Here is a 13586-nt window from a genome sequence, read left to right as displayed (position 1 = left end):
ACATTCTGACATTCATACGTATTACACATGATTTGCTAGCTCAATTCAACGACAACATACGCAATAATTTTTTTTTTTTGGTGTTAGCACCCGATTTACCCTTAGGGCTAATTCAGATTCAGGGCGAGTTTTGGGTGGATAAGTTTCAGTTCCCCCCAATTATTGTTGCGGATGATCGAACACGAGTTCTCCCTACCAAGTTCAGCCCCCAATCATCACTGAAATAACAGGCAATTAGTACAACATACATAATATGAAGTGAGTGTTCTCTTCATTTTGATTATGACAACCTCAAATAATCGCTCCCCCACTACACCCAGATGACAATAGAGATTTCTCACTCACATGTACCCTACTACTGTCCATGTATAACTTCTAAGTTCTAATGGGTTGGCTCATGAAATATATGGAGTATTCCTTAGGTATGTAGAGAGTCACAAAAAACAAAAATGTACACAAGTTTGATCACAGGTTTACGACGACTTTACAAGACTTTACCAAATAAGTAAAAACTAACTACTGGAGTAGTTGACATCCACACCCGAAACATTATTTCATGATAAAATGCTTTGTAACAAATTCACTGTGTACCAATTCACGTGGTAATTATTAATAAGGATGTTAGATTCTTACCCGAAAATACAACCCGCAATAGCTATACTATGAACTTACATAAAAAATAAAAATAAAAACAGTTATGATATGATCAATACTAAGTAAATAGGTTAAAAAAGAAACAATACAAAGGTGAATTATTATAGCAACTCCGATGCTTGGCTAAATTATACGAATTGAAGTATTTTAGCTTAGGATGTCAAATCAACTTTTTAAGCTACACAATTTCACATATTTGTTGCTTTAATTGTTGGCTACTTGTCATTATTATTTTAACTTTTTAACAAATTTTTGTTTCAGTCATAATTTTCAAGCTAATTTGCCAAACAAAGCTAATTTAGAACATGTACAACAATGATTTAGCTACTAGCTTAACATTTATAATATTTGACAAGCAACTCCCTATAAGCAACTATTGGAGTTGCTCTTACATTGCCAAATACAAAATACCTACTCCTTTTGTTTCAATATTTTGATGTTTGTTTGAGTGGCAATAGTCATTTAAAGATTTCAAACTTTAACTTTAAAAAATAAAGTGTAACTAATATTTCGAAATAATACTATGACATATCTTTTTATTAACCTAATGATCTAATGAAAGAAAGAAAATTAAGTTGAACACTATATATTTCTAGCGTGCATAGTGCCATTGCAATTGCAAAGGATCCAAATATTAGGGCATATTTGGTATCATTGTTTGTTTTTTGTTTTCTATTTTTTAGAAAACTAAAATAAATACGAAAAAACAGTATATAATATTCAATTTTTTGTTGTCAGTTTTCAAAGTTAGTTTACTTATTATAGATATGATCGACAATCTTTAATTCATGATTTAATCTAAATTATATGGTCTCAAAATCATAAATTCAAAAAGGAAAACTAACACATACTGAAATGACCCTTAATATTTTTTAAAAATAGTGTCAACTTTATTTTGTATCATCTAATATATGTTCAAACCCCTTTATGGTATCCTTTGGCTGTTGTTAAGAGCCAAAACTTATTAATTCACTACATTAAGTTGTCCCACGTAATAGGAAAACATGTGCGCAATTTTTATTCATATCTTTAGCAAATTAGGAACTTAACTTTCTAGCAAAAGTTATCTCCAAAAAGCTAGTCATCCTTAATTCTTTTTAAAAAAAACCTCCCATCTTGCCAAAAAAAAACCTCCCAATTAGATCAACAAACACACCCATCTATGGATTATGTGGTAATTAATTAAGGGACGTTATTCTTAATTCTCATACGAAGTATTTCTTTTTTCTTTTTCTCTTTTTTTTTAAAAAAATAAAAATAAAAATACAAGAGCAAAGGCGGGGAATAAGTTGATAAAACATAACCTTCTAGTAACTATATCAACTAATTTTGACAATATAAATTTTAGTAACATTGTATTAACAATTATTCGGCATTAAGGGTTTAATCTAGGGGTACAACGAGAGTTCCATACCGTGACTTAAAGGTCCCAAATTTAAATCATTATACGGTTTAAATTAAGTAAATTAATACACTTTAATTAAAGAGATATACACTAATTAACTAAGAGTAGTTTAAATACTAGATCGATAGTTGGAGTGGGATAGTGAATGAAATTGAATAACCAGATAGATGAAGGCATTAAATATTGAAAGCCTACTATAAAATTACCAAGTTGTGCATGTTTATACTTGTCTCATCTATTACCAAAAAACTAAAAGCAAAAATTACTTGTCTCTTCTAAGTTCTAACATTAAAGTAATTTACATATTTCAGGATATTTTAATTAGCTCAAGCATTTTAGAAATTATTAAAATGCTAGTATTATTTTCTATCCCACGTCAACGTATCTTTATAAAGTGTTACTTACAGTCAATTTTGTCGATGTATTAGGTATTAGTTGTTTAATTGTTTAATTTGGTGTCTAATAGTGATCATAGTTTAATTATAATAAATAAATTTAGTTAAACATACACTCTTTTTTTGGGTGCAAATAAGCTAGAAGGCATTACAAATTACAAATGAAGGAGGGGAATTCAAACCTATATTTCTTTTAATTCATAATTTGAAGCTAATATACTTCAAGAGATATAAATTACAAGCTAAAAACGAGAAAGGCTAAACAAAAAGGTAGCTTAAGGAGGAACTAGACGTGGTACGACCACACCTCGAATGTCCTCCTTTAAGATATGAAACAATTCTCACATAATTGTTTCAATAAAACTAATACGAACATCTTGAAGAACCCCTTATTGACAAGCCAATTTTCCACACGAATGCACGATTGCCTTCACGATATATAGGACACGCCTTGATTACCCAGCTTGGCTTCTTAATAATCTCTCGACATTAGATTTATAATATACGCACACTCGCTTCTCCCCATTACACTGTTTTGTAGCATCTGCGCACAAGCCAAGTTATCGAACTTGTGACCTATATATCGTACACAGACTCTTAGTCTTTGCCACGAAAGCAAGACCTCATTGGTAATTAAGCATAAACTAAAGTGACCATAATCGTTTGATTTATTATTGTTTTTATCTCCTCCTGTCTATAATTTAGTACTATTACATAAAGAAACAACCACAATGATTTTGATATTACATATCAAAGTCTGAATTTATAGTGGTCCAAAACAAAACAAATCAAGATCTAATAGTATCAATTTATTGGGCCAAATGGACATCGCCCATGTCATCTTTTTCGTATCAAATAGATAATTCAAGCATTCATTGTCAAAGTTTTATGCTCTCAAGTAAACAAAAATTTTCTGAAAAAAAAGTATCCCACTAAAATTTAATAAAACAAAGCTACACTACAAGACATTGTACCATTAACGACTGAAAATCCCGTCACTAAAGGTCAATAATCGTTGATTAACGACGGGATTTACTATCACGAACCCGTCATAAAAGGGGATCGTCATTAATGGAAAATCCTCTCGTTAACTCGTCGTAAAAGACATTTACGACGGTTGTTCCCTTCTTTGTTTGGTTGTTATCCCCGTTACAAAAGGCTTTTACGACGAGTATTTTGACCCATTGTTATTAGATTGTCATTAAAGATACAAATTCTTGTAGTGCTAAAATGGTTAAATTATAAATGATAATAACCCTAATTTATCTTCAATGAAAATGATAGCCATTATTGACCTTGATTTGGAATTTAAAAGTTTTTCTTACAACTTTTTTGTTTCAATTATTAAACTTCTATTGAACTTAATCACGAAAAAATGTCCAACTTTTTTCTCTTTGCATATTTACATAAATATTGTCCATTGATGTCATATATTCTTCAATTGAAAAATATCTTTGGTCTTTATCAAGTCGTCAATTCATTTGCTATGTACAAGCCTGTATTAAAAGAGAGTCGATCTGATTATCAACTTTATGTACGTACTAATTATTCTCTTTTTTCTCTTTTTTTTTGAGGAAAACGGATTTTTTTTAGTGGTTAATATTGAGGTAATTAAGGTTTCAAGCTTAAATTAACCATCCTTGTGACATTTGTTATAGTGGCTCTACTTCATGTGGATAAAACCTGTTTTCTTCATCATATTTTTAAGTTTTAACATTCAATATATACTCATTGGGTCCCTCGCCCAATCAATAAAGTAGGCTATTTAAGTGAGGGGGGAAGGAAACCAATAATTAAAATTTGAATAAATACGTACATAAGGAAAATTATTGTGTTATTAGAAAGTGTGGTTCTCTAATATGCAAAGAATAATTATTTCATTAATTAGTTCAGTTCTTTGTGGCAACTAAGCAGTAGTACGTACTGCATGTTCAAACTATATGACAATAAATTGAAAATACAAATCAATTGTTACGATGTCAATTGTTACATACGTAGTATGTTCCTCGATATACAAGGACGCAACTGATTATGAAGTATATCTAATTTTCTATGTCAATTATCGTAATTGATTAAAGTTTTAAAAAGTGGTACGAATCAAAACCTCCAATTAAATCTCGTTTATACCATTTTCTTTGCGGCTGTCTCAACTCTCAACTCCCGCACACCTTGGAAAAAAAAAGTGAATTTAAATACTAATCTTCATTTATGAAAGTTCTTAACAATTTTCCTTTTAATTAATGGGTTTGTGAAACAAATTTGCTTTATTATATTTTTACCATACCCTCTTTACTACTATGTATATTACCCGTCTTATTCCAAAACATTTACACCTTTTAATACTCTCTTTCTTACTGTCTCCATTTTTTTTTGCTTACATCCATCCCTTTTTATACACTTTCTTTCTCTCCATTAATTAGTCGGTAAAAGTTATATAATGACATTTTAGGTAGAACTTTTAGCTTATTGTTTATTTATAATTGAAACAATTAAAAATTTATTTACCAAACACTTTTACAAAAAAGTAAATATAATCGGCTTAACAAATAAATCGACTACTGCAATCATATAGTCAAACCAATTATACATTTTAGAAGCATACGTAGTACTACGTATATATACTGCAATTACAAAATTTGTGTACATCACATGAAGATGACAACTTCTTTTTATTTTTTTTTTTTTGTTTTTTTTTGGGCATAGGCAAGATGACAACTTCTACTGAAGGAAAGAGCATTTGAAATAATGACAACATAATTCTCCCCACACCATAGTGAGCTCTAACATAATTCTCCTTTCCTCTGAATTTTGGAATAATGGTAAACATAATTCTCCTTCCCTCTGAATTTGGAATAATGGTTGCAATTACTTTTCTAGATCACCAGTACGGCAGTACATACTACTTACTGTATTTGTAAAAATTTAAAACATGATGTTAAATTCCTCAAGAAGACGAATCTAATAAAAAAAGGAAAAATTGATTCTAAAAATACAACCTTTAAACGATTTGCTTATAAAGGGCTGACTTTTCTTTTAACTAAGAATAACACAACCTTTTAGACCTGTCTTCTTTTAAAGGGCACCCCTCATAAATGACTTGCTACAATAGGTAATATGAAAACCAACCTCACAAATTAAACATTTTTTCTTTATATATTTAACATTGTCACGTGCACAAGATGAAAGTGGCGGAGATGCGCATGTTACGTTGGATGTGTGGGCATACAAGAAAGGATTGTTTGAGGAATGAGATTATTAGGAAGAAAGTAGGGGTTGCACCGATTGAGCTTAAGATGATGAAAAATCGTTTAAGATGGTTTGGACATGTAAGCAGAAGATCAAGTGATGCTCCGGTTAGGAGGATAGAAGGGTGGCAAAATGATAGAATTGCAAGGGGTAGGGGAAGACCCAAGAAAACTTGGAGGAAGGTGATTGAGCACGATATGAGCTTTCTTGGGATTGAGGAAAATATGGCATTGGATAGGACATCGTAGAGGGGGAGAATATATATTGATGACTTCATTTGACTTATACAACTTTCATGTTTCTGTTTCTTTCTTTTTTTAATTTATTTTTATTCTTAATTTATTTTTTATTTTATTTTTAAAAATCTTTTGAATTTTTTATTTTACATGCTATTTTGAAATGTACTTATTTTACTTACTCATTTATCTTAAACTTTACTTATTTTTTTATTATCTCTTACAATATTTCTTCTATATTATATATATTTTTATTTTTCTCTTATCTTACTTTCATTAATTCCACCTTCTCTTCCTTGCTTTTTCTTTTTACTTCCTGCTCCTTTCTGGTTTTATTGGTGACAATGACGATCTCGTACGACGATTCATGTTAGCCGACCCCAAATCATTTTGGGACTAAGGCTTTGTTGTTGTTGTTGTTGTATATTTAACAAGAAGATTAAAAAATATTGTAGCATAATACCTATTTTAGCAAATTATTATAGAGGGGAGCCTTTTAAAAGAAGATAGGTCCAAAAGGTTGTGTTATGCTTAGATAAACATAAGGTCATCCCTTTTTAAGAAGATCTCTTAAAAGTTGTATTTTTAGAATCAATTTTTCCATAAAAAAATTAGATTTTTAATGAATGATAATATTTTGTTAAAAATTTCAAGTCTGTTTTTTTTTTTTTTTTTGACATATAGGCTAAACATACATTGAAAAACATAGTTCAGAAAGTACAACAAAATATTACAAAAGCTCCGGGGCCATACAAAACCCTTACACATTCGAAGCTACTACAGTGAGCTTTACTAGCTCTTACAAAGCCTTGCACAATACCCTTAACCGGAGATGTAGCCAACAGTTTAATTATTGGCCACCTTGCACTCCCACATTTTCCATTCCACTTGTGCGGAACCTTGGGCATAACCCACTGAGGTGAATCCTTATAAACCTATGGCACTTAAAAGACAAAGGAAGAAACGAAAGGACGATAAAATCTCAAAAAGGTTAAAATTAACGACCTTGTGAGCAGGGTGAAATGCCCACAACCAAACTGAGCCACGAAAAATGACTCAGGTACTCCAAATTTCCCCCGGTTAGACAAGGGGAGAATCAAATTAGAACATGCTATGAACCCCAAATATTCCATTTGGGGAGCAGTCTTCATATATGAGATTTTGAATGCAACGAGAATACAACTCATTACAAACCTAAACTTAACAATCATGTCTCGAGAAAACCAAGAACTCCTCCCACAGTCACCCTCATAACCCTCTTCCTCCATCCTAGACCCTGGTATACCACCTTTAACAGCAGTATAAACCACACCAAGGCATAAATGAGCCCTTAGGTCGGCTAACCCGGATTTAACATGACTCGGATAACATATAAACCCAAACCTACAGCGTATGCCTTCCACAACAAGGACCAAACACACAATGGACATATAACCCACCACACTTGAGAAATCCACAAGGACATACTTGACTCAACAAACCAAACCTGAAAACTTTCAAGTACATTGCAAAGTAGCACACTTACGACAAACATGAAAATAAAATAACTAAGCATTTCCACCTAAACCACAAATGCTGAACCAAAACAGGGAGAGACAAAAAAGAACAAGCCACAACCAGAATTAATCTAAATTAATATCAAACCAGAAACCTTTACCTAATCATTACCTTTACCGTTAAGATCGGGATTTTTTCGATACTAAGATACGACGACGACGAGGTTAGTTGTGGTATTAACAGACTCTAAAATTCCTGGACAAACAGAGGAAACAACCCATAAAAACCAACTTCCTATCCTAAACAAGAACCCCTTACCCCAAACTTTACCTTTTACCGATGAGATTCTCTACGGCGGCGCTCGGGTAAGCCTTAGAACAGGACACAAAGTTTAGGACCTCCCACCGAATGAACTTCTCCCCACTTCGAGCAAGGGAAAGGTGAAATTGCTGTGGACAAACTAGAAACAGTAATTACTCTTATCCGACAAAAGAAAAGCGAACTAAGAGGGTGTGGAAGCACCAATGAAAGAACTTGGTAGTTGGTACGTACCTCTTCTTCTTCGTCGTCGGAGAAGGACCCCAACAACTACAAATACACCTTAATTATACTACTTCACCGCTGAGACGCAAGCTCACCGGCGGCCGTTAAGGTTGCGACCACCAGCGAGCAAGCGGTGGGCAATTAGGATTTTTTGGTTTTCTTCAAGTCTCGTTTTATAAAAAGTAAAATGTGAAACTATTACTTCTTCCGTTTCATGTTCCTCATGTTTACTATTCATCTGGTCAAAATTTTTTAAACTTTAATCCGTAATTATATATAATATTAAAATATTAACTTGTTGGATCTATTTGGATTACTTTCAATGTACCTTTCTAAATATCATTTCTTTGTAATTTCTAATAAAGCAAAATTAAAACTATTAATGGTTAAAGTTGTACATTGGTCGTACATAATGAAAAATTGAGTAACATTATAGAACAGTACCGTAGTATTTTGTAACGATGAGAGTACTCGAATGTTGGTTTGGGTAAGTGATAAAGTGATATGGAGTATGATTATCTTCAGTTGCGGGACATCTCTCTTTCATGAGTTTCCTAAAGAAATTTGAATGGCATTTACTCCGAAATTATTGGTGGATAACACACATTATTATAAATATTATGTGGTGTACAATTTTGAGTGTAGTTCTGAGGTTGTAAATCAATAAATTATGAAATAATTCACCCAAAAAAGTGATTAAATTTGAGAATGTTGGCCCATGTTACGAAAGTGTAACAATGAAGTTACGAGCAATAAGTTGACTCTTTAAGAAAAGGGTGTTTTTCCTTCCTACTTCTATGTCGGAGTATAGACTTGTAGAAGAATGCAACTTCAGTTACAAATAGGTCGGTAAGCTTGGAATTCGCAATTTATGTCTTGAATTTTGAACTTTTGTAGGATTGGTGTAAAATATGCATGTCAAATAGGTTCATAAGGTTTGAATTTGTAATTTATTTCAATTTTCAAATATACTCCGTATTTCTCAATTTTATAGATTTATAGTTAGTGGTTTTTTTTTTTTTTTTTTTTTTTTTTTTTTTTTTTTTTTGGAGGGTGTGTGTGTGTGTTATTGATCAAATTTATTTTTTTGAATTGACGCAATAGGGAAATATACGAATCTTAAGTAACTACTACGTATAAAAAATATAACAATTTTGCTACATCAAGAGTATTACCTTAATTTTGTTAAACTATTTTAGTGCTTACATACTGCTACATAAGGGGCGGATCTATGCGGAAATAGGGTAAACAAATATTTACCGTCTTTAAAAATAATTTGCTCATATAATAACAAGGTGAAAGACCTAACTTAGTTGCCAATCTCTTTCTGGTACTGCATTCAGACAGCCCAAGTCTGAAATTTCACACCAACAATTTAAGTAGCTAAGAGCATCAATACTAACTAACTCTTAGCCCCCTCTTAACTTTTCTCTTTCCTTAAGAGTTAACTCTTAGATAAAATGTGGTAACTCTTAGCCCCCTCTTATTTAGAGGTTGATTGAGACATCCTCTAAATAAGAGGTAACTCTTAGAAATAAGAGTGGGGTTGAGGTGGAGGTTTGTGTTTGATTTGTGATTTTTATTTTATTTTTAAAAAGGAAAAATATGTTAAAAGGTAGTTAAGAGATACTACCTCCGTTTCATAAAGTTCTTTACGCTTTGGAAAATGTGTCCAAAGTACAAAAACTTTGACCGTAAATTCTCACCATTATATACATCAAAATGTTACATGTAAGATCTTGTTAGATTGGTTTCGGGATATATTTTCAGAATTTCAATTTTTTATAATTTTTTCACATACGAAATTGGATATATTAGTAGTCAAATATTGCATTGGAGTTCGTGCAAATAGTAACTGTAAAGATCTTTTTGAAACGGAGGTAGTAGTAAATAAGAGATAGTCTATTTTTTGGGTTTTTTTATGGGTAACTCTTATTAAGAGATGGTGGTGATGTGGATGAGAGAAGGGACTAAGAGGGGGTAAATAAGAGTTATCTTACAATTGATGCTCTAAAGCTTATATGTGGCAAGTCAGTTGATGGTGTGGTGTGACGAGTCCTGATGACACAAGCTAGAGGCGGCTTCCAGCAGGATTTTAATTCATTTATGTAATAAACGTGGAGGATATATTAAGTCGCACATTTAGTGTTTGGATTAGTGGCTAGACACACATATGGAGAGCATAGCGCAATTCGGGTTGTGCGCGGGTTATATACTTTACTTAAAGATGGTTGTGGGTCAGGTCGTGGGCCTAATCGGGTTGGGCCCATGTTAGGCCCGTGTTATTTCTTGTCGGGCCGAAAAGTTTAAAAGAAGGGCCCAAGCCCACGGGTTTTCGTGTCGGGCCGGGCGGTCGTGCCTAAGGCTAATTTTACTAAATTTAGCGTGCTTTGTCGTGTCAAATCGAGTCGTGTCGTGCCTTGTCGTGCTTTATCCAAAACATTAAGGCCCAGTCCTGACCCACGACTTTGTGCCCGGGTCAGGCCGTGCTTTTTTCGTGCTCATGCCGGGCCGGGATTTTTTCGTGTCGGGTCGGGTCGGGCTTCGGGCCGGGCCGGCCCACAGCCATCTTTAACCTTACTTAGTAGTCATTTTTATTTTTATTTTTATTTTGTACCCTCCTTTTTTGTTTCAATTCTTTGATTTTTTGTTTTCCTCTTTGGATATATAAAACGAGGTATTACACATGAAGTCAACCAAAACAAAAATCAAATCCAATAAAATCGACCAAATTTAGATAAAATAAAATACGGATTTTTCATGAAATACCCCTCAATTTTCACGAAATTCACCAAATGCCCCTCAACTTTCAGAAATTCACCAAATGCCCCTCACCTTTACTATAATACCCAAACTACCCTTACACTTAACGGACGTTAAGTCGCCGTTAGCTGCTTTTTACTCTTTTGCCCTTATTTTTCTTTTGCGCCTCACCCAACCACTTCCTTCTTTACGGTTAAAAAAAAACGCGACTATCAAAATTCTTCTCTCTCTCTCCCCTGTTCTTCAACATTCAACCGCAATTACTGCTTCATCAATCACTCAAAAACCTTCAAAATTTTGGTGCACCCTGATTCTCTGAGTGCAAAAGCGACGTGGCTACGAAACTTTGCCAAATTTCTCATTCTCATCCCCAAATTCACCGCCAACCTTCGAATCTCGGAACCCTAATTTTATTTGTTCACTTCTGTAATTGTTCTTCTAGAACTCGAAACATTTCAGTGTTCAATTTATTCGGGAAAATTGAGGTAAATTTCATTTATAAATGCTCAATCATTTTCGTTCAGTTTTTGCATCATAGTTATTTCACTTTTGTTGTAAATTTTCTGGAATTTAAATAACTATCTAAGTTCATGGAGTTTGATGGTGTGGTATCTAGTTAGTCCGCTAATTTGACTTGATTTTTAGGCACTTTTTATGTTTTGCGCGTTGAATTTTAGGTGTTGTTGAATTGAATTGGTTTATGCAATTTGAGGGGTAAATTTTGGTTCCGAAGCTCTAATTTTGCAATTTCAGGAGTAATTAAGGCTTTTAGAAATCAAATTGGTGCATGAATTTGATTCATTTATGATCAATTAAAACGATAACTCGATTCACTTAATGTATGAGCTGATTAATTTTTTTGAGCTAAATTTGATCTATCAAGAAGAGCATTGCTTTTTAGTTCAATATTCCTTCTTGTGATGTGGATAGCAAGTTGACTTGGTTAACAAATTTTGGGTTTGAAACTGGATCAAAACCTTAATAATAATATTTTAAAATGTTGACTTTATTGATTGTTATGACATCCATTACTCAAGTTCAGGAGGAAAGCTTATCAACTTGTTCTTGATTCTTACCAGGGTTGGAGATCGAAAATTTAGGTTCAGTACGTGTCAATGGAAAGTCTGACTTAAATGTTCCGTTATTGGAAGCTCCTATAGTGTGACAGTGTTAACAAGATGACAGAATTATTGTGCTAAATGATAGTTTGTATTTTTAATTTGAGCATGGCTTTATTTGGAAGACTTCGAACTAAATTAATGAAGACCTTTGTTGCTGTGCATACTTGGTTTTGTTCATTATTTTCGTAATTATTTGTTGAGAGTAAGCCCGGTTACTTTGTTTTATAATCATAATATTTGTTGGTGATTTATTTGTTGGTGCTGCTTCTGCTTGCTCCTATAGTTCTCTGGCTTCTGTTGTGGTGTATGATGGCTGCAGGTTCTGTTGTTGCAGTCTGATTTGCAGACTTCTGTTGTGTGTAGTCTGGTTGCTTTGTGCAATTTTTGTGTTTTTCTGCTTCTGTGGTGCTCTTGCAGGATGCAAGCTTGCTCATTTGTTGTGTTTTTCTACTTATGTGATGCTCTTGTAGGATGCAAGCTTGCTGGTTAAGTTTGCTTCTTTCATGCTTGCTGTTGTAGTGATGGTTGCAGATTTGCAGGATGTTAATTGTAGTTTCTGCTTCTTGTTGAGTCCTTGTGTTGTAGTTGTAATAAGCACATACACCGTACCAGGTCGATCCCAAAATCCAGCCGTTGGGCTTTAAGAAGGTAATTTTTACATTGGGGCATTTGGTGAATTATATTTTAATATAGGAGTATTTGGTGAAATAAGTTACATTATAGGGGTATTTGGTGAATTAGAAAGTAAGGCTAACGGCAGACTAACAACGCGTCATTAGTAAGGGTAGTTTGAGTATTATAGTAAAGGTGAGGGGCATTTGGTGAATTTCTGAAAGTTGAGGGGCATTTGGTGAATTTCGTGAAAATTGAGGGGTATTTCATGAAAAATCCGAATAAAATATTAAATCCATAAAATCAAACGAAAAATTCGAGACCTAATTAAAATAACAAAAAATGAAAAAAAAATGAAAAAAATCAACATACCTGCTCGAATTGAGAATAATTGCAAAGATGAATCGAACATGTTGCAGAAGATGAAGAAGATCGAAGGAGATGATTTGAGGAAGGAGAGAGAAAATGAGAGGAAGGAGAGAGAAAACGGCAGTAAGGGTTGAATGTATTTCTTAATTTGTTTTTCAATTATAAAGGGTATGATGGATATTCCAAAGGGGACACCAAAAATGTTGTTACTATATTACCATCGGCTCTTCCTTTATATAATAGAGATTATAACCCATGACTAAGAACCCATAATCATTTACTATTTCCTCTGTTCTTATTTATATGACACAATGGGGTTTTAGACACTATTCACACAAACACCTTTGACTTCCTTTTGTGGTTTATACATAAGAAAAAACATAGTCGTGTGGGATCTTATTAGATTCGTATCAGTAAATATTATTTAAATATCAACTTTTTATAATTTTTCCAATCCACAATTAGAGATATTAATGTTTGAAATCGTGCATTGGCAAACATGCCTAAATAATCAGAAACTTTTGTGCAAGACCGTCTAACGGTTAGACCACTTTTTTGTTGTACTAACTAAACTAGTGTAAAACATAACTAAAAGTAATAAAATCATAACTAATTGAATAACAAAATAGTTAAGGTATAAAGATAAATAGTTAAATTTATGAGTCGAATAGTTATTATTTTTGAACAAACTTATTATTAACTAAAACTCATAAAATCTTAACTAGCTAATTGATCTCATTGCTTA

General features: G+C 32.9%; 1 long non-coding RNA gene across 1 annotated transcript; it reads right to left on the bottom strand.

Annotated features, from left to right (window-relative positions):
• Positions 1-6203: 6203 nt before the first annotated feature.
• On the bottom strand, positions 6204-9015 carry LOC130467829 (uncharacterized). The gene is made up of 2 exons (XR_008927772.1): positions 7986-9015; positions 6204-7882 (listed from the first exon to the last, which is right to left on the bottom strand). It is a non-coding gene; the product is annotated as an uncharacterized lncRNA (long non-coding RNA).
• Positions 9016-13586: the final 4571 nt, after the last annotated feature.

The sequence above is a fragment of the Spinacia oleracea genome, chromosome 1 (assembly GCF_020520425.1).
Source record: "Spinacia oleracea cultivar Varoflay chromosome 1, BTI_SOV_V1, whole genome shotgun sequence".
Lineage (NCBI taxonomy): Eukaryota > Viridiplantae > Streptophyta > Magnoliopsida > Caryophyllales > Amaranthaceae > Spinacia > Spinacia oleracea.
This window is presented reverse-complemented; position numbering and strand designations above follow the sequence as displayed.